The sequence below is a fragment of the Notamacropus eugenii genome, chromosome 5, assembly GCF_028372415.1.
Source record: "Notamacropus eugenii isolate mMacEug1 chromosome 5, mMacEug1.pri_v2, whole genome shotgun sequence".
Classification (NCBI taxonomy): Eukaryota; Metazoa; Chordata; class Mammalia; order Diprotodontia; family Macropodidae; genus Notamacropus; species Notamacropus eugenii.
This window is the reverse complement of record NC_092876.1, coordinates 408,957,640-408,975,335: the sequence shown is the minus strand read 5'-3', so window position 1 is coordinate 408,975,335 and position 17,696 is coordinate 408,957,640. Positions and strand designations below refer to the sequence as shown.

General features: G+C 38.5%; 1 protein-coding gene across 8 annotated transcripts in view; it reads right to left on the bottom strand.

Annotated features, from left to right (window-relative positions):
* Window positions 1-17,696, bottom strand: part of NPAS2 (neuronal PAS domain protein 2) — a 244,707-nt gene that overhangs the window by 157,630 nt on the left and 69,381 nt on the right. Inside the window, exon 1 of one of the 8 annotated variants that reach the window (XM_072614683.1) lies at window positions 8,524-13,301. The exons of the other annotated variants lie outside the window; for them this stretch is intronic. The gene's annotated coding sequence lies outside the window, so the exon portion shown is untranslated. Of the gene's footprint in view, window positions 1-8,523; window positions 13,302-17,696 lie in introns of those variants that run through there. 8 annotated transcript variants of the gene reach the window in all.

Below are 17,696 nucleotides of genomic sequence, written 5' to 3'. Positions count from 1 at the left end.
TGAAATATAAGAAGTTGTGGCTAGGGTACAATTCTCCCAGAGGGAGATGGCCATCATATCAATGGAATTTTAAAATCCACTGAAGTAGTAAAAGATACTAACAATAATGATAGCTAGCATTTGTATAGTGCTTTAACATTTACAAAGTGATTTACAAGCATTATCTCATTTTTATTCTCACTACAACTCAGCAAGGTGGAAGATGTTATCTCCATTTTACAGATGAGGAAACCAAACCACAGAGGAGGTAAGTGAATTGCCCAGGGTCACTCAGTGTCTGAGGCTGCATTTGAACTCAGGACTTCTTTCCTTCAAATTCAGGTATTCTATCCACTGGGTCACCTAACTATGTCATTACCATTGCATGCATGCTTCTGTACTAGTTCTGTGGTGCACTTCCTGAACTGCATGGATGGTCTATAGTACACTCTGTTAAAAATATCACTTTTGTTTTTCTCTCTGTTGTTTTTCACTCACTCCCTATACCAGAAGTGTTGAACTCAAGGGCAGCACACACCCGATTAAAATATAACTAGGTAATGTTTAACAAACTAAATAAAACTACAGTAAAACACAGATTCTGTTTACTACAATTCAATATATGGCCTTCAGGCATCCACTTCTATTTGTGTTTGATGCCACTGCTCTCCACCTAGCAAAACTATTTGGATTCCTGGATTTTCTAACCAGTGCATCTTCTTAATATGCAGGGCTAACTTCTGTCCCCACCCCCAGTCCAAAATGATCCTACAATTCCTAAGTTCTAAATCAGTTCTACATCAGTGATCTTTGAACAGACTAGAGAGACTTTGCCAGCACTTATTAGGTGAACTTCATCCCTGGCCAAGCGCCTATTATTTCAATATTTTAAGGTGTGGTGCATAAAACTAAATCTTAATCTCAGAAACCATACCTGTAGTCAACTATTCATTTCCTTAGATAACTTCAAACTTTCAATCAAGTATTCTTTAAATATAAGTGATTAACATTCCTAACTCACTAAACACTCAATCTAATCGGCTGTATCTTCCTGTTTTCCTCTTTCTGGTAATATTCATTCCACTCTGGCAGTTACGCAAACTGTTCCATAGCAAAACAATGAGACTTTTCTGAAAACTCTTCCCATTACTTTATTATCACACTACATATTTGTAAAAAAAAAAAAAATAATGAAACAAGTATTTCTTTTCCTCTTGCTTTTAGAGAAAACATTGATTTATAACAATAAAAAAAAATCTCATGTTTGTACACTATGTCAAAGTTTACAAAGCATTTTGTTTACACAATCCTCTAAGGTTTAATATAAATAAGGTAAATACTGTGTTGATAGAGGGAGTTTTCACACTGGTAATTTCCTGTACTAATGAAATCACAGTTTCAGACAAAAACATTTTTCTTTTGGAAAAATCCTACAATCAGGATCTGGAACTTTGAAAAATCCTTGTTGTGGTACATATTTCCCAGTTCATTACCCATATTTACCCTGAGAGAACCTACATACATTCTTTACCTTTCCAGTCAAGAAATGTGATTGAAAAGAGAGACCATGGTATTCTCTTTGGAAGTCCCAGGTGCCTGGGTTATCTGTGTCTTCCCAAAAAGAAAACTGAAGCTTTACAAGGTTAAGTGGCAGCCACTAGTCATGCATCTAGTAAGTATTGCAGGCAGGAATTTGAACTCAGGTTTCCTGAATCCAAATTTTTAACACATTCTGATTCTCTCTGTAAACTCTGGACAGGCAAGGATTCTATCTTCACTTATAAAAAAAATGGACATGTTAAAGCTCTTAAAAAAAAATCCACAATTAGATCACAATTTCCTCTTTGTGCCTGGCTTTAATAAGTACCAACATGAATAAGAAAGGAAGATGTATCTTCGTAAAATTCTGGAAAACCCCTTTAAGGCTACCTGAACTTTTTAGGAGAACATTATAACCTCTCTTTCCAGCCACCTGCCTTTCAGATAGAAAGGGAAAATAACTATAAATTAGTATGACTTTCAGCTTATATTTACTGCTCCAAGTTAATTGTGGAAGAAGTAGGATTAGTAGAGAAGAGTTGCTGCAACAACAGTAAATTTACTGTCTTCAATAAGCATTTATTAAGTGTTTAGTATGTGCCAGGAATGATACTAAAAGTGTTGGGGGGGATAAAAAAACAGGCAAAAACATGGTCCCTGCTCTCATGGAGCTTCTAATCTATTGGGGGAGAAAAAATAAAAAAACTATATAAAAATTTTATATATATATATGATAAATTGCAGGTACTAATGGTAGAGGGCACCAGGAAGGCACCACCACTCTTGCAGAAGGTGAAATCTAAGCTGAGTCTCGAAGGAAACCAGGGAAGCCAAAAGAAGGAGACAAAGAGGGAGTAGACTCCAGATGTGGGGTATACAGCTAGTAAAAAGGTATGGATTCAGGAAATGGAGTATCTTATACAAGAAACTGCAATTCCTAAATGTACTTGGAAACAAATGCACCACCTATGGAGTTAAAATAAGTGTGATTTTTGAGAGGAGAAAACCATAGGTAGAATCCTCATTGAAGAATTAAATATGAAAAAAGAGTGGTTTCTGAAAAACAAAAACATAGGATGTCATGTAATATCTACCTCTACTCATGCTCAATCCCTCTGAGATAGTTTACATGAATCAATGTGAGGATACATCCTTCCATGACTCAGGTGGTCAGGCAGTAGAGACATTAGAATTCCTGAAGTGTTCCTTTATGGACAGAATGTCATCTCTCGTATCTCTTAACTCATTGCCACTTACATAATGCTTTGTGGGGGATGTCAAGGACCTTTGAATATCTTGCTCCATTCACTTACAGCCAAGATAGGTGTGTGTGTGTATGCATTTCTGATGGTCACTCAGTCCATGCTGCCCCATTGAAGGCCATATTTATACAGATTGCTGTACATGGCTGATCAACGAGGCAGGATGAATAAGGACGCTGATAAGCAATTTAGGGTAAGAGCCCTGGTTGCCACAGAATATTCTCCCTCTGGATTTTCAATCCATGATGACAAATCTCAGTGGCAGGTACATCAATCTGCTCTCACAAAAAGAATGTGTACCTAAAATCTTAATGTACTGGGGTAAGTGGCTACCTGATGTTCAAGTTTACGCTACTAATGGTGTGTGTCTCTGGCAAGCCTATATACAAATGAGTCAGATGTAAACTAAGGACATGGATAAAACTCTGCCCTGTTGCTGGTGTTTTTGACTGGCAGTAACATACAGGGCGTGAACCCAGTTTTGCTCCAGGAACATTTGGGGAAGCTTCTAGTTTTGAGTTTCCTTACACATCTTGAACAAACTCAGATATAGACGCAAAGACCCAACATTAGCTCAATCTATTTGTTATTGCACTGGATTGACTTATATTCATTCTGAGGTCCCCAATTTAAGTAGATTGAGTAGACACCCAATATTTCTGTAGGGTACCTGGGCTTCTTGGCTCTAGCAGTTTTCCAGGCTCTAACTGTGACTAACAAAATGGAATGAAAACTAGATGTTTTGTTTTTGTCTTTGTATTTCCCCTTGCTCAATGGTGGTACTTAAGTATTTATTGAAGTATCTGATTTAAACCCTGCTTCCCTATCAACTGGCTCCAAACTTGTTTTCTTTTTTGCCCCAGTCAATAAGTATTAATTCAGTGCCTACAATGTGTCCAGCATAGTGCTGGGTACCAGTAGTACAAAAAAAAAAGGAATGGTCCTATCCTCAAGTAACTTGCCTTGTACTAGAAGGATAAAACATGGAAATAATAAGTTAATACAAGATATATTTAAAATAAATACAATGCAAGTTTTTGTGAGCAGTAGTCTAAAAACTAGGGGCACTAGGAAAGATCCCTTGAAGGATGTATTTGAGCTAAGCCCTGAAGAAAGCTAGGGATTCTGAGATTCAAAGGTTAGAAGAGGAAGCTTTTCACTCTCCTCTACATAAAGACACAGAGGAAAGAGATCAGTCAATCAACGCGTCATCTTGACACCATGACACTTGTAAGTAAGTACTACAGGCATCAAGCACCTATCTCCCAGCCGGGGGATGCCAGGAACTGATAGGGGTGGTTCTCATATTTTCAAGCACTGTAGCCATCTTAAATCATTCTGAATAATTTTCATATTACAATTCTGATCTATAATTTCAATCAGTCCCTATTTCTCACTGAGGATGCAGCTTGGTAGTATAATGGACAGAGAGTGCTGGACTTTGAGACAAGAAAACAGGAGTTCAGATTTGTCTTTAGACACTAATAGCTTTGGGAAAGCCACTTAACCCCTCTCTTTCTCAGTTTCCTCATCTGTAAAATGGAGGTAATAACAGCACCTATATCCCAGGGTTGCTGTGAGTATGAAATGAGATGCTAGTTGTAAAATACTTAGCAGAGTTCCTGACACAAAGTAGGGGCTTAAAAATGCCTGTTTCCTTTCTACCTTCACTGAGGAAATGCCTCCCACCTCCTTCCCCCAATTCCTCATAATGACCATCTTCAATCCTTAAAATTCTCTCATATATAGCACCATATCACAGAGAAATAGTATCAGAATTGTTTCCAGTAATATGTTCCAATCTTTCTCTCTCCAAAAAAAGAAAAAGACTTAAAATAAAAGGTAGAGGCTCATTTTCTCTCTGTGCCCAGGAGGGCACATCTACTACTGAAGATAAATCATAATACTAATAGTCCTTCCATATAAATATCACCTGCCCATCAATCTAAGGCCTCAAATTAAGAAATCTCACATCAATCTTCCTCCCAGACAAGGAGAAACAAACCCTTCTTTGTCCATGAAGTTCAACTGGCTTATATGTATAGGTTTAGTCTATGGAGATGCCACACTTACTAGCCAAGGAGGAAAATAAGAAGTATCACCTGAATATTACAGAACCACAAGAGTATGGTATACTGGGTCACAATTTTTCCCATCCCACCTACTTCCTAATGCCAAAAAATGACATGTTCAGCCTCATCCTTCCCTTCAGGCACAGGAGGGTGCTAGTTATGGCCCTTCTGGGTGTGGAGAAAAGATGAGTCTCCCTTCACCACTCCCTTTTCATTTCTGCACACATCCCTTTTTCCCCAACACCTCCTACCTCTGTCTTCTTTTCCCCCTCCCCAATAAAATATACCCTCCTGGCCAGGCCTTTGCCTTCCTAAGCCTGGCTAAAGGAGAAATAACTTGGCAGCTGAGACAAAGGAATAGATGTTGCAATCTGAGGTAAGCATCATTATACCCCCTGTACTACTCGAATGACACAACAATCAATCATTTCTATTCTGTCTCAGCAACAAGAAGCAGCCCCGCTACACACCCACCATTAAGTGCATTCTCCCTACCATTGCATACAGGTGTTTATAAGTCTTTACAGGAATATCCTCTGCCTGGAAAACAACAATAAAACAAAACAAAATCCAAGCTGCATACTGCTTACTATGCACAAGGGGGCAAACAATAATCCGTAAGGAGGCATTGTTTTCACTTTTAAAAAGAAGGCAGCAAACACAAATTTATAAGATCAAAGATCACAGGACTTGAGAAAGGGCCTAAAATAGCAACCAATCCAACTCACTGGTTTTGTAGATTACAAAACAGAAACAAAAATACAACTTTCTGAAAAAAAAAACAAACAACTAATCATTCTTCAAAAGCCTAGTGACTGACAAGAACCACTGTTTCACTTCTCTGAACGATGTTTATCCATCTGCAATCTAAGTATGAAAATGCATATTAAAGTATGGTAGATACTGGGGAAAAATAACATCCCTACCCTTATGGAACTTACATTCTATGAGGTGGGAGAGATTACATGTACAGAGAAGTAAATACAAGGTAATTTAAGAAGGGAGAGAATTTTAAAAATTGGGAGGTAACAGAAATACATGTGGGGATAAGAAGTGAGTATATTCCAGATACTGAGAATAGCCTGGGCACAAGCATGGAGGTAGAGATGTGGAATCTGGGGAACAGCTAGAAGGCCTGTTTGGCTGGAACAGAAATGCAAGAAGGGGAGTAACATGGAATTCTAAAAACTGTGATGGAGTCAAGATTAAAGAGAGCCTTAAATGCCAAGCTGAAGAGTTTGATTTTATTCTAGGAGTCACTGAAGATTTCTTTTTGGAGGGGGGTAGGCAAGAGATTAAGTGACTTGCCCAAGGTCATACAGCTAGTAAGTATTAAGTATCTAAGGCTGGATTTGAACTCAGATCCTCCTGACTCCAGGGCCCATGCTGTATTTACTTAGCCACCTAGTTGCCCCAGTCACTGCAGATTTTTAAGTAGGGGTTGGGAGGTTGGCATGTTCAGCTCCTGGTTTTTAAGAATATTATTGCAGTTATGTGGGGGGGGAAGATTGGGAAAAGGAGTGTCTGGGATCAGGGAGACCAATTAGGAATATAGGAGATATGCTGAGGTAAAATGGATAACATCTGGCAACTGTGCAGCAAGGAAGGGGGAGAGGTGAAAGTCAAGGATACTTCTGAAACTGTGACCCTTGGTGAGTGGAAGGGTGGTCATACCCTCAACAGAAATGGGAAAGTTTGGGGGAGGGGTGAAATCAGAGAGGAAGATAACGAGTTCTGGTTTTAGCCATACTGAGTTTCTCCTCCTTCTCTTTCAATACCTGGGGTAGCAAGACTTACAGCATGAAAGGAGAGTCACCAAGAGTTTGTTTTCTGCCCTGTCCTCCTATGTAGGAGCTGTTACCATTATTAATATTAGTGTTAAAGTTATTTAGCAACATTGTTGTTAAAGAAAACCTTAAGAAAAGTAATTAGGACAAAAGTTAACAAATGGGGGCACTCAGTAAAAAGATATCTTTTTACTGGTGCACAGAATGAATCCAAAATGCCTCTGGAAGGTACTGGCTCCTCTTCACCAAATTTTTTTCAAGGTTCAATAACCATTTGTGAGGTATGAGATACAGTGGATTATTGTTCAAGGGTAGGCTGGCTAGAGACTCTGAGGTCCCCTTCTGATTGTTTCTGAGGTGAGATTCTAGCTCCCTATGATCTCTTCAGAACTCAACCTTCATTTTTGCCCTCACTGAAATTTTTAGGACTGAGAAGATATAGCGAAGGTTTATGACACATCTAAGCAGCCTTCTTTTATGAGATATCCTAGATACCTCATAATAGATATTTCATAATGTTCTTTACCAGATAAAGAACAAATTAGTTCTACTAGACTTGTGGAGTATTTTGTTTGACAGAGACCTGGACTCCTCAGAGAGGACTCTGAGCGGCTTTCTTGTGGTGGGCAGAACCTTGATCTCGGAGTCATTCCTAGTTCTGCCACCAACTTGCTTTTAGGCAAATCATTTAATCTCTCTGTACTTCATTTTCTTCAGATATCAAATGGAACATCTGCTCTCTTTTCCTTTTGGTGTTCTTGTGAAAACTGAGTGAAACACTGTCTGAGAAAACTCTCTAGAAAGAGTAAGTCACCAAACATAACAATGAGACATATTTGTCATTATTATTTTAGTTTATTTGTCTATAAATTCAGTGAGATAGGGACTATGTCATTAATCTTTATATTTCCAACAGTATTTATTAGAGTGCTTTGCATATGCTGCTGGTCAAGAAATGTATGTGGAATGAATGAATGAATGATGATTTGATCAGGCATTTGCCAATTAGAGGGCAGGAAGTTGGGGAGGAAAGTGTGGTGGAACTGGCTAAAGGGAGAGGATAGGAGTTATGCTGAGAGAGAACAGGTAGAAAAGTCATAGGGAGGTTTATATGTTCAATATTCAAGACACATTTATTATACGTCTACTAGGATGAAAACACTTTAGGGTATTATGGATGTGGATAGAATCACAGGAAAGACGTGATGGGAATCAGATGCTGATTTTAGTCCATAATTATAGCACTGAGTTTCTAGTCGGATGGAAAAGGATTTCCACTGGATTGTAATCCCAAGGCTTTAGGGGGGAAATGAGTAATATATGACTGTATACATTTTGTCTTATATTTAGCACCACCTCAACATAAAATCAGACTGCATCCAATTAATTCATATTTAACTCATTGTATTTAACTTATGCTACTTAAAATATTCGAGATGCAATTTACTTTCCCCAAACTAAGATTCTGACCACAGCTCTGTTTTAAAGCAGAAAAAAGGGACAAATCACAAAATCATAAACACTTAAATCTGTTATGAAGAAACAAAATTATTCAATACCATCAGTAAATGGCCTTCGAGATATTTTTCTCTTACATTTAATGACAAGGATTTAGAAGGTATTAACTCCTGAAGAAATCACCATACAGATGTAAGCACAGTTCCCATAAATTTAAAGTGCTGAAGTACATTCAATAGGGGGGAAAGCAAACAAACCAGTCATGTACTTTGAACTAAGATAAATTCCAAACAAGTAAACATCCGCTTACAGCTGAGAAGCAATGGAAATATGTGAAGACACATAAGACAAATGAATATATTCTAATTTAAATACATACATACATTTCCCTCCTTCCTCCCAAATAAGTGAAAACAAACAAGTTACCTTGGTTCCTGCAGCAGGGGATTAAGGGTGCTAAAATCCTGTATCTTCTTATTGATCTTAATATGCCACAAAGAAACATTTCAGATGATGACTAAAAGTCAGGTGATAGGTTTAAAAGAAAAGCAAATAAGATTCTCTTGTCTTGTCTTTTTTTCTCTATACTCTCCCTCCCCCGACTTTACCGAAAAGAAAACTCCCAGTTTTCTTCTTTAAACATCTTTCACTTCCCTATTAGACTGAATGACATTAACAAGTCCTGATTGTTGGTTCCATCCGCTTATTCTATATTTTAGCTGGTGTCTATATGATACATAGACTTCTCATTTTCATATGGATAAACAACCATAACAAATCCTATATCAATCTGTTCTTTTCCCTTAGGCTCCTGTGAAACTCACCCAGATTCTCTCTCCTGCTGTTTAACCTCTCCCTAACTTCTGGCTGTCTAGAGGCCAAGCCAGTCAGCTAATCTTCCCTTAGTCATTACTCATTCATTAGCCTACATCCTGAAGGCTGCCCTCTGCTGAACCCATGCTGTCTGTGCAATGGAGAGAGGAGCTTCAAAGACGAGATGATCTCTTCAGCACTGATGCCAACATCTCTTTTACAATCTACCACTGAAAGTCAAATGCCTTTCCCATTAGATAACATGGACATAAAGGTTCATAAAAATGTGCAACACTCTGGGATTGACACTAGGCAAACAGAATTCTGTGAAGCTCAAAGTTCATAATTATCTTTTCTATCAAAACATTTGTTTTAACTTCCATTTCTTCTACCTTAGAATGAAAAGTTTTAAAGTCTTAGTCCAATCCCTGGTATTATATGGTTTTTATAAGATGGAATAGCTTTTTAAAAAAGACAAAGAAAAACTGTGGAGTGCTTAAAGCTTGGTCAGAATCAGCAAAGATGTCAAGTTCATCCATTACATCCCCATCTTGACTTTTGTCCTACCATTGGACTTCAATGACTCAAGAAGAGAGAGTGAGGTTAATGATTTTTTGCAACTCTGCCTCACTTAAATCCAATTTACCCACAAGTCAAAACATCACCAGGATGTCATTGGTTCCCTTTGAAAATGAAGGATAAACCACAACCTAATTTTGGACAGGCTCATCACCAGGTTGGAAGAAAGGTGATCAAAAAAATGTATTTTTATCACTATAGTTAGACAGTTTACCAATCTTTGTGGTTCTAAGTTTTATAGCAAAACATCTATCTAGAAACAAAAGACAAAACTTTATCTTTTCTGTTTTGAATAAAAAAAATTTATACAATGTATTATATGCTTCTTATCCTTCATAAACCAAACACACATCATGGACTTAAACCTTTTCTCAGGATCATAATTATGAATGTCAATGATTGTACTATACAATAATATGGAGATGCCTCCAGGGTCTATTTGTATTATTTCCCTTTATACTAAATGATCCTAAGAAAACTATTTTTTCAATTCTTTATCTGATTTTTATAATTTTTCTGTCTCTTTCTTTATTGTCATTGCTGTAGTGAACTAGCCTGGCTGCCTCCAGGTGCCTCTCAGTCCCTTTCCTCATTTCTAATCTGTAATCAAAGTGTTAGAACTCTGTGTGAAATGAAGGTAAATAGCCTTTCAGATCAGGGTCTGATGGACTGAAATACTGTATGAGGAAAACACGTGAATTTTGTGGCATTTATTTTGATTACTCAGGGATCATTTTTGCTTCCTTCCTGGCTCTTGCTTGTGTTTAGCAGAATATCTTAAGACTGCCAGATAATGCCTTCTGGATAGGTGAAGTGATATTATCTTATTATCATAAAAGCCAGACTTCTAAACTGGGCAGAACCAATGCCACTGACACAACAACTGAGTTTTGATAATTCCCCTCATCCCCCCAACTTCCTACCCCGACACCATTTGTATATTGCAAGGTTTGGATTATTTCAAAGTCAATTAAGTTCTTCCATGCTTGCTCATTCTTTGGTAGGGTATAGAAATGTTCAATTAGAGACCCATTTTCTACATTTTTTTTATCTTTTCAGAACTTTGTGGAAGAGGGGAATTTTAAAAATATGGAGAGAGAACTGCATCTTCTGATGATGAAATAATGAAAGACCATTTTTTTTCATCTATCCCAGAAGCTATTTTTCCCTCTCCTCTAGTATAGTGTGCATTTGCACCACAAAAGAGGCTCTGTACTTTGGTTCAAGATGTGACATTTACCTCTCTTCCATGAAGAAATGCTGAGAAGTGGCTATGTCAATCCAGTTGGCCATTATACATGCCAGGTATTTCAAAGGTGTAAACAGAACTAGCTAGAACATGTCTAAAGAAAAAAGTGTCTGCTGTAAATGTTAAACGTTAGTTGTTGTGTTATGGAGGTTTCTCTCTCACAATTAATGAGAACAAAATTATTAGGGACAAACACACAGAAAGAAAAGACAATTTGGTCCATCTGGGTATAATGAATACTGGGATTTATAGCATTTCAGACAGTAAAAATAGCCTAAGAACACTAACCCTGGAACTCTTCCTTTGAAACAATTTTAACATATTCCCCCTGGTGCTAGTTTCTCCTTCTGCTCAAACATCATGTGGTATAAAATGCTTTTGGGTTTTTTTTTGCAATATTTGATTCCATGTGGATGTTTTTTCCTCATCTTCCTTTTAGTCACTTCAAAGAAAAAAAATCCCTGGGAAAGCTTTTATGTTATCTCCTATTGTTCTGTACTTAAGTAAAAAGTACATGCTGTTTGATCTGAACACCAAGACCTTGTGAACTTACAATCTCTAGGGCTTAAAAAGAAAAGACTGAACAACAAAATGAACTACCTTAGGTCTGGAATAAGTGACAGAAAGGAGCCAGGCCCTCTCCTTATGAGTCTGAACAAGCTATTCCTCCAGCACGTAGAAGGGCTAAATTGTCAATCCCAAGAACTGAAGGATCAGGGAATCCCATTCTCAACACTTTGAGATGCCAAGTAATGAAGCATAAGCATTTCTACATGCTCCCTTGAGGGGTAGGTTTTGGGTTTTTTTTTTCCTTTTTTTTTTTTAAACATGTTTCTAGCATCAGAAGCTGGTATGACCATAGGAACGATAACTCTCTTTAAGGTGCCAAATTCTGTGATTCTGTATTCCTGCTCCATCAACACAAAATTGGATTGCAAACATCTAGCTGGACCAGTGCTTTGAAGCCAGAGGTGATTACCATTTTATAAGCTCAAACAACACACCACAGGGTCATAAAGAGCCCATTCACACTTCCTAGGTGCTGAAGGTTTTGGCTTCTGGCCCAAAGTAAGTGCACCATAAACTCCAAGGCAGCCTAGAGCCCACAGCAACCTTTCGGCAACGGACAGCGGCCCAATTTTAACTCAGCCTAGCAGGTTTGGTGTTTTTTTTTAACTTGCTGTTGCTACGAGAACAACTTAAAGACAAGCCAAAGTCTTGAGGTAATGCTAGTTTAATGGTGATTTACTTTTTAATATACTTTTATAAACAAAGATATCTGACTAACAATTTTTTAAAGAGCTACAGTACAATGAAATATTTCTCCCCTGAAGCCTGTATCACCTTGAGGTCAGGAACAATCAGCAATTTCATCACAGGATCCAACCCAACCTTTGCTCTGGTTGTGCCACACCTGGAATGATCTCCTCCCTTCCGCCTCCACACCCTATCCAAATCCTAGCCTTTCTACAAAGTTCAGTTCAAGTCCTGCCTTCTCCTTAGTTTTCCCAGACTACTCTGGTCCATAATGATCTCTCTCTGATAAAGAAAACCAATTAATCAATAAGCATTTATTAAATACCTGCTAAGAGTCAGGCACTATGCTAGGCAAGGAGCATTCAAAATCAAACTGAAACAATGAAATAGTCAGTCCCTGACACTTATCTATAGGAGAAAGACATAAATTCTCTCTCTTTCTCCTGTCTCTCTCTCTCTCTCTCTCTCTCTCTCTCTCTCTCTCTCTCTCTCCTTCTCCCTCTCTCTCTCTGCTTTCTCTCTCTTTCTTTCCCTCTTCCCTCACTCCCCATCTCTATCCTCCCCCCATATGTATATGTTTCAATTGAACTGTGATTTTATCCACATAGAGAACTCCCAGGGAGGAACTTCTATCAATACAGATCAGTATGTTTTGTATGAATTTTTGTTGTAAGAGAGTTGCCTGGATCATTAAAAACTTAAATAACTTACCCAGTGGTAGAGCCTGTATGTGTCAGATATGGAGTTGTACCTGAGTCTTCCAGGCACTCAGGACAGTTGCTACACTAGGCTGCCTCTTTCACATATGAAATGTATATAAAATAAGGATAAAGTATATTTTGGGAGGGAGAGGAAGATACTAGTAAGTAGGGGGTACTATCTTAACCTATAAAATTATATTTTAAGCCTCTCTTCTGACAGACCATAGTTCCCTACCTGGGAGCTCTATTCTCAGTTAGGTAGCACAGAGGACAGAGTGCTGGACTTAGGGACAGGAAGACGATTTCAAATCCTGCCCTTTCCCATGTACCTGTTAGGTAAACAGACGAAGCATTTTTAAAAAGTGTTTATGATGTGACAGGCCCACATACGCTGTATGATTCTGGACTTAACTTTTCCAGACCAGCTTCTTTATGCATAAAATGAGGGGGTTAATGTTACATTTTTGGACCAGGGTACTTTATTTTTTTTCCTTTTCCCTCTCCTATCTCCTTCCATTGTAAATCCTGAGTGGGAGAAACTCCTTTTCATTAACTTTACTTATCTGAAAAAATTAAATTTTATTTAAAAACTATTTTTAAAAATTTATTTTAAAGTTATTTTTAAAAATTAAATAGTACATATTTTCCCTTCTGGCATCTCCTTATGATTATAAACTCCTTAAGACCTGTGTTGATATCATTTATTTCTTATTTTATCCCCCCCACAGTATTAAACAGAGTTGGAGGTTCATGCTTCATAAATACTTGGTGAATGGAAACCAATATAGGCACTAAATCTGGTACGATAAAGAATCAAAGGATCTGATTTCCCTCTGTAGTTCCTTTCTACCATTTAAGTGAAGCAGAAATGGGAGCCTGTCTTCTAAGAATTATCAGCTATCACCAATCATTGCTTTGAGCCCACAGACTGTGTAGAACTCTACGAGATGCCATGGGATCCGGATTTCCTAAGCTACAGAATATAGAATCCCTATCCTCTAGGTTATGCTATAACTAGCAATTTAGTCCTGCAAGCATGACCACATCATGGACCAAGTCTGCCTAGGGACACAATCTGGTCAGGGTAGAAAGTGCCCTCAGGTCTAGTTCCCTTTTTTTTTACCAAAGTTTTTTCATGGGATAAATTGTCAGCTGGCTGAGGTACCTGTATAATTTCAGTCTCCAATAAAATCAATATTATTGTAAAAAAGGTTTTTTTTAAAGCCTTGTCCATTCACATCCCTGCCAAAGTCAGTTAACAACAATCACAAAAAACAAGAAAACCTCTGATTTGGAACTGTATACTCCACAGGGTCAAGACTGTGACTTATCTAAACCTTTCATCTCGGTGTCCAGCACAGTTCCCTTCACACAACAGCATCTTATTACAAGTTTACTAGACTGAATTTGCTGAATTAAACTTTGGAGAATCATAAAGGTATCACAACTTATGAAAGCTAGAAGTAAATCATGTTGAAGGGACCACAGAGAAGCCTCAAATGCATCTCAAACTCCATTAGGGGCTGCAGGTGATCCCTCTAAGACCTAGGAGTTTGTGCCACGTTGTGCTTGGAGCCAGGACTGCAGGCAGGAGAGTAAAGTCAGCCAGTCTGACATGGAAGCCCTGAGAGGCACCTGAGCCTGAGACAGGTTTTAGACTTGGAACTAGGACTGTGTTCTATTAGAACAGAATTAAGCTATGAACCTAATCCTTTTCCCCTCCCCCAGAGACTAAAGTGGTACAAAAGAGGGATTATGACTCCTATGTGATGAGGAAGTGAATTTGTATATTTGTGATACCTTCTTTTGCTTTTATTTTTAAATAATATTTTACTTTTTCCCCCTAATCACATGTAAGGATAATTTTTAACATTCATTTAAAAAAAATTTTGAATTCCAAATTTTCTCCCTCCCTCTCTGAGATGGTAAGCAATTTTATATAAATCACACATGGGTAGTGATTATACCTTTTGAAGCAAATATTTTTTGTGAAATGTGACTGTCAGTGGCAAAATGGAATTGGGGTCCCAGGGGCCACCATCAACATTTAGGAGAATATCATCGATGGGGGCTGAGGTCATTTGCAGAGATCATAAACACAATATCCAATCTCTTTAAAGGGTACTGGAGAAATCTGGGGGAGGCGTAAAATGGTGAAATCTAAACTACCTGGCCCTCAGGCAGTAAGAGCCATGATAGTCAAGTGTAACATATATATTTGTCTGTCTGTTGTCTCCTCTCTCACCATTTAGATTTCAAACTCCTCGAGGACAGGGACTGGCTTTTACCTCTTTTTGTACACCTAGTGCTTACTCAACCCAGTGCCTGGAACATAGTAGGTGCTTAATAAAATTTTACTAACTGATATGATGCTACAAATGGGGTTAAAAAGACAAAAGAAAAAGTCTATAAAAAGCTTACAATCAAACTGGAGGAGCCCTCTCCTCCCATTCCCTTCCCTTCCCTTCCCCTCCTTTCCCAAAACCTTAAACCTACTGCACTCTGAAGCTCAGACAATACTGAGCCCCTGCCTAAGGCCGCTCTTCTGGACCCTCCTGGCTTCAGAGTGATTAATCAATAGTAACTGTGGCTGTTTCCCTCCCAGCCTGATGTCTTTCTTTTTCCTTGACTCATTAAAGGGGCCATGCCCTGGCTACTTCTTAAACAGACCTATTCAATGAATGGGAGTTGCCTTACCCTAAGCGAGCGCCTGCAAAGATCTTGGCCTAATGGGCCCAAGGCCTTCCACTGCATCCTGGGTCATTTCCACTCATTCTGAGGAATATCAGGTCACTGGATCCAGAGGGCTTTGGAGGAGAAGTGAGGCTGGCGACCTGCACAGCCCTCCCTCACTCAAAACAAAGTCAAGCGCAAGTCATGTCATCATTTCTCTGATGGCACCGTCTTCTTTGGCAACAAAGGATGAACACAGCAACAACAATGTAAAATAGATATATGGTAAAGTGAAGGGGAGATGGTGGAGGTAGAAGGAATCAAAAAAAATCTCAAATAGAAAGTGGCACTCAAGAAGGAAACAAAAGAATCTAGGAGGTAATGGTGAAGGTGGAGCACTTTTCAGACATGGTGGCCCCTCCAATGCAAAGGCACAGAGATGGGAGGTGGAAAGCCATGTTTGAAGAACCTAAAGAAGGCCATTTTGACTGAACCATAATAATCATGAAGGGGGAAGCAATAGGGCTGGAAAGGTAGGATGGAGTCAGGTTACAAATGGCTTTAATGCCAAATAAAGTAATTTATATTTGTTCTTAGAGGTAACGACCTTGCTTGAGTTTTTGAAAAGGGATATACCATCAATGCTCTGCTTCTCTCTCCATAACCAATTAGTTGTCACATCTTTTCAATTCTGCCTCCATAATATCTCATATCTATTCCTTTACTGTACTCTCACAGCCACCTCTAGAGTTCAAACACCTGTTTCTAGTTCAAACAGTCTATTTCTTAGACTATTTCAACAGGTTCATAATTGAATTCTTAACTTCCAGTCTTTCCCTTTTCTAATCTATATTCCACAGAGCTGGCAAAATACTTTTTTTCTGAAAGCACAAGTCAGCCCACATTACTTTGCTGTTCAGAACTCTTTGGTGGCTCCCTAAAATATGAACCCCTCAGATTTGCATTTAAAGTGCTTCCTAGTGTGGGTTCAATCTATCTTTCTGGACTTCATCCCCTTCATACGCCCTATGCTCTAGCCTAACCGCTTGTTATTCTCTCCTCTCTCAGTGTCTTTGTATATGCTGTCCATCACACCTGGAAAACATCACCTCTTCAGTCCTGTCTCTAACAATCCCAAGCTTTCTTCAAACCTTAACCTATGTCCTACCTCCTAGGAGAAACCTTGGCTGATTCTCCAACCTGTTAAAAGTTTTCTCCCTTCTCAAATGATCATGTACTACCATTTCTGTTTACATCCTGTGTCCTCCTCTTCATTAGAACGTAAGTTTACTGAGTAGGGATTGTTTGTTTTATATTCCATCTCCTAGCAGAGGCCTCAGCACATAGTAGACAATAAAGCTTGGGGTTAGACATTACAGAGGGACTATGAGAATTGAAAAAGACCATTCTATACGGTGTAAGGAGTTATTAGTGATTTTGGAGAGCAGTTTTGGTGGTGTAGGTAGGGGCCAGATGGCAAATGAGCAGCAGAGTTGATGGTGGCATGAGATGATGGAGATAGCAAGTGTATGCTAACTACTCTTCTACAATTCATAGCGCTAGATTACGGAACCCACTAGTGGGCACGGGCCTAAGAGGATTATGGACAGAAATAAACACCATATATATATATATATATATATATATATATATATATACACACATACATACATACCTCAAAATTCAAACCAACACTCTTGGTGGAAACAAAAAAAATGGAAATCACGCAAGTGCATATCTATCTGTTGGGAAATCACTGAACAAATAGTAGTACATGAAAGGATGGATATGGGGCAGTCACCGGCCCTGGAGTCAGGAGGACCTGAGTTCAAATCTGGCTTTTGACACTTGATACTAGCTATGTAACTCGGAATAAGTCTTTTAACCCCAATTGCCTTACAAAAAGAAAAGAAAAAAAAGGATGAGAAATATGGGAAGCCCTGTGTGATACAGAATGAAGAAAACAAAACCAGGAGAATTACACAGTGTGTAGATGAAAACAACACCAAGAGGTATCCAGATAGAGATTAAGAGCCATGACTAAATGACAGCACAAAGAAGAAGGAAAAAAAAAGACTGTGGCATAAAAAATAAAAAGGTATCAAAACTAAAAATCATGTTATGTTTTGCCTGAATGATGAGATAGTCAAATGGCAAGTCTGGTTGGAGTTGCAGATGTAGCTGCAAGGAAAAGAAAAGCCATGTTCTGATGACAATTACTCCAATACGATTAGACAATAAAAGACCAGTGTCATCAATTTCTAAAATGCTTCAAAGTGCCAGAAGCTCCCTTCATAATCTCCATAAAACTAAATGCTAAGAAAATG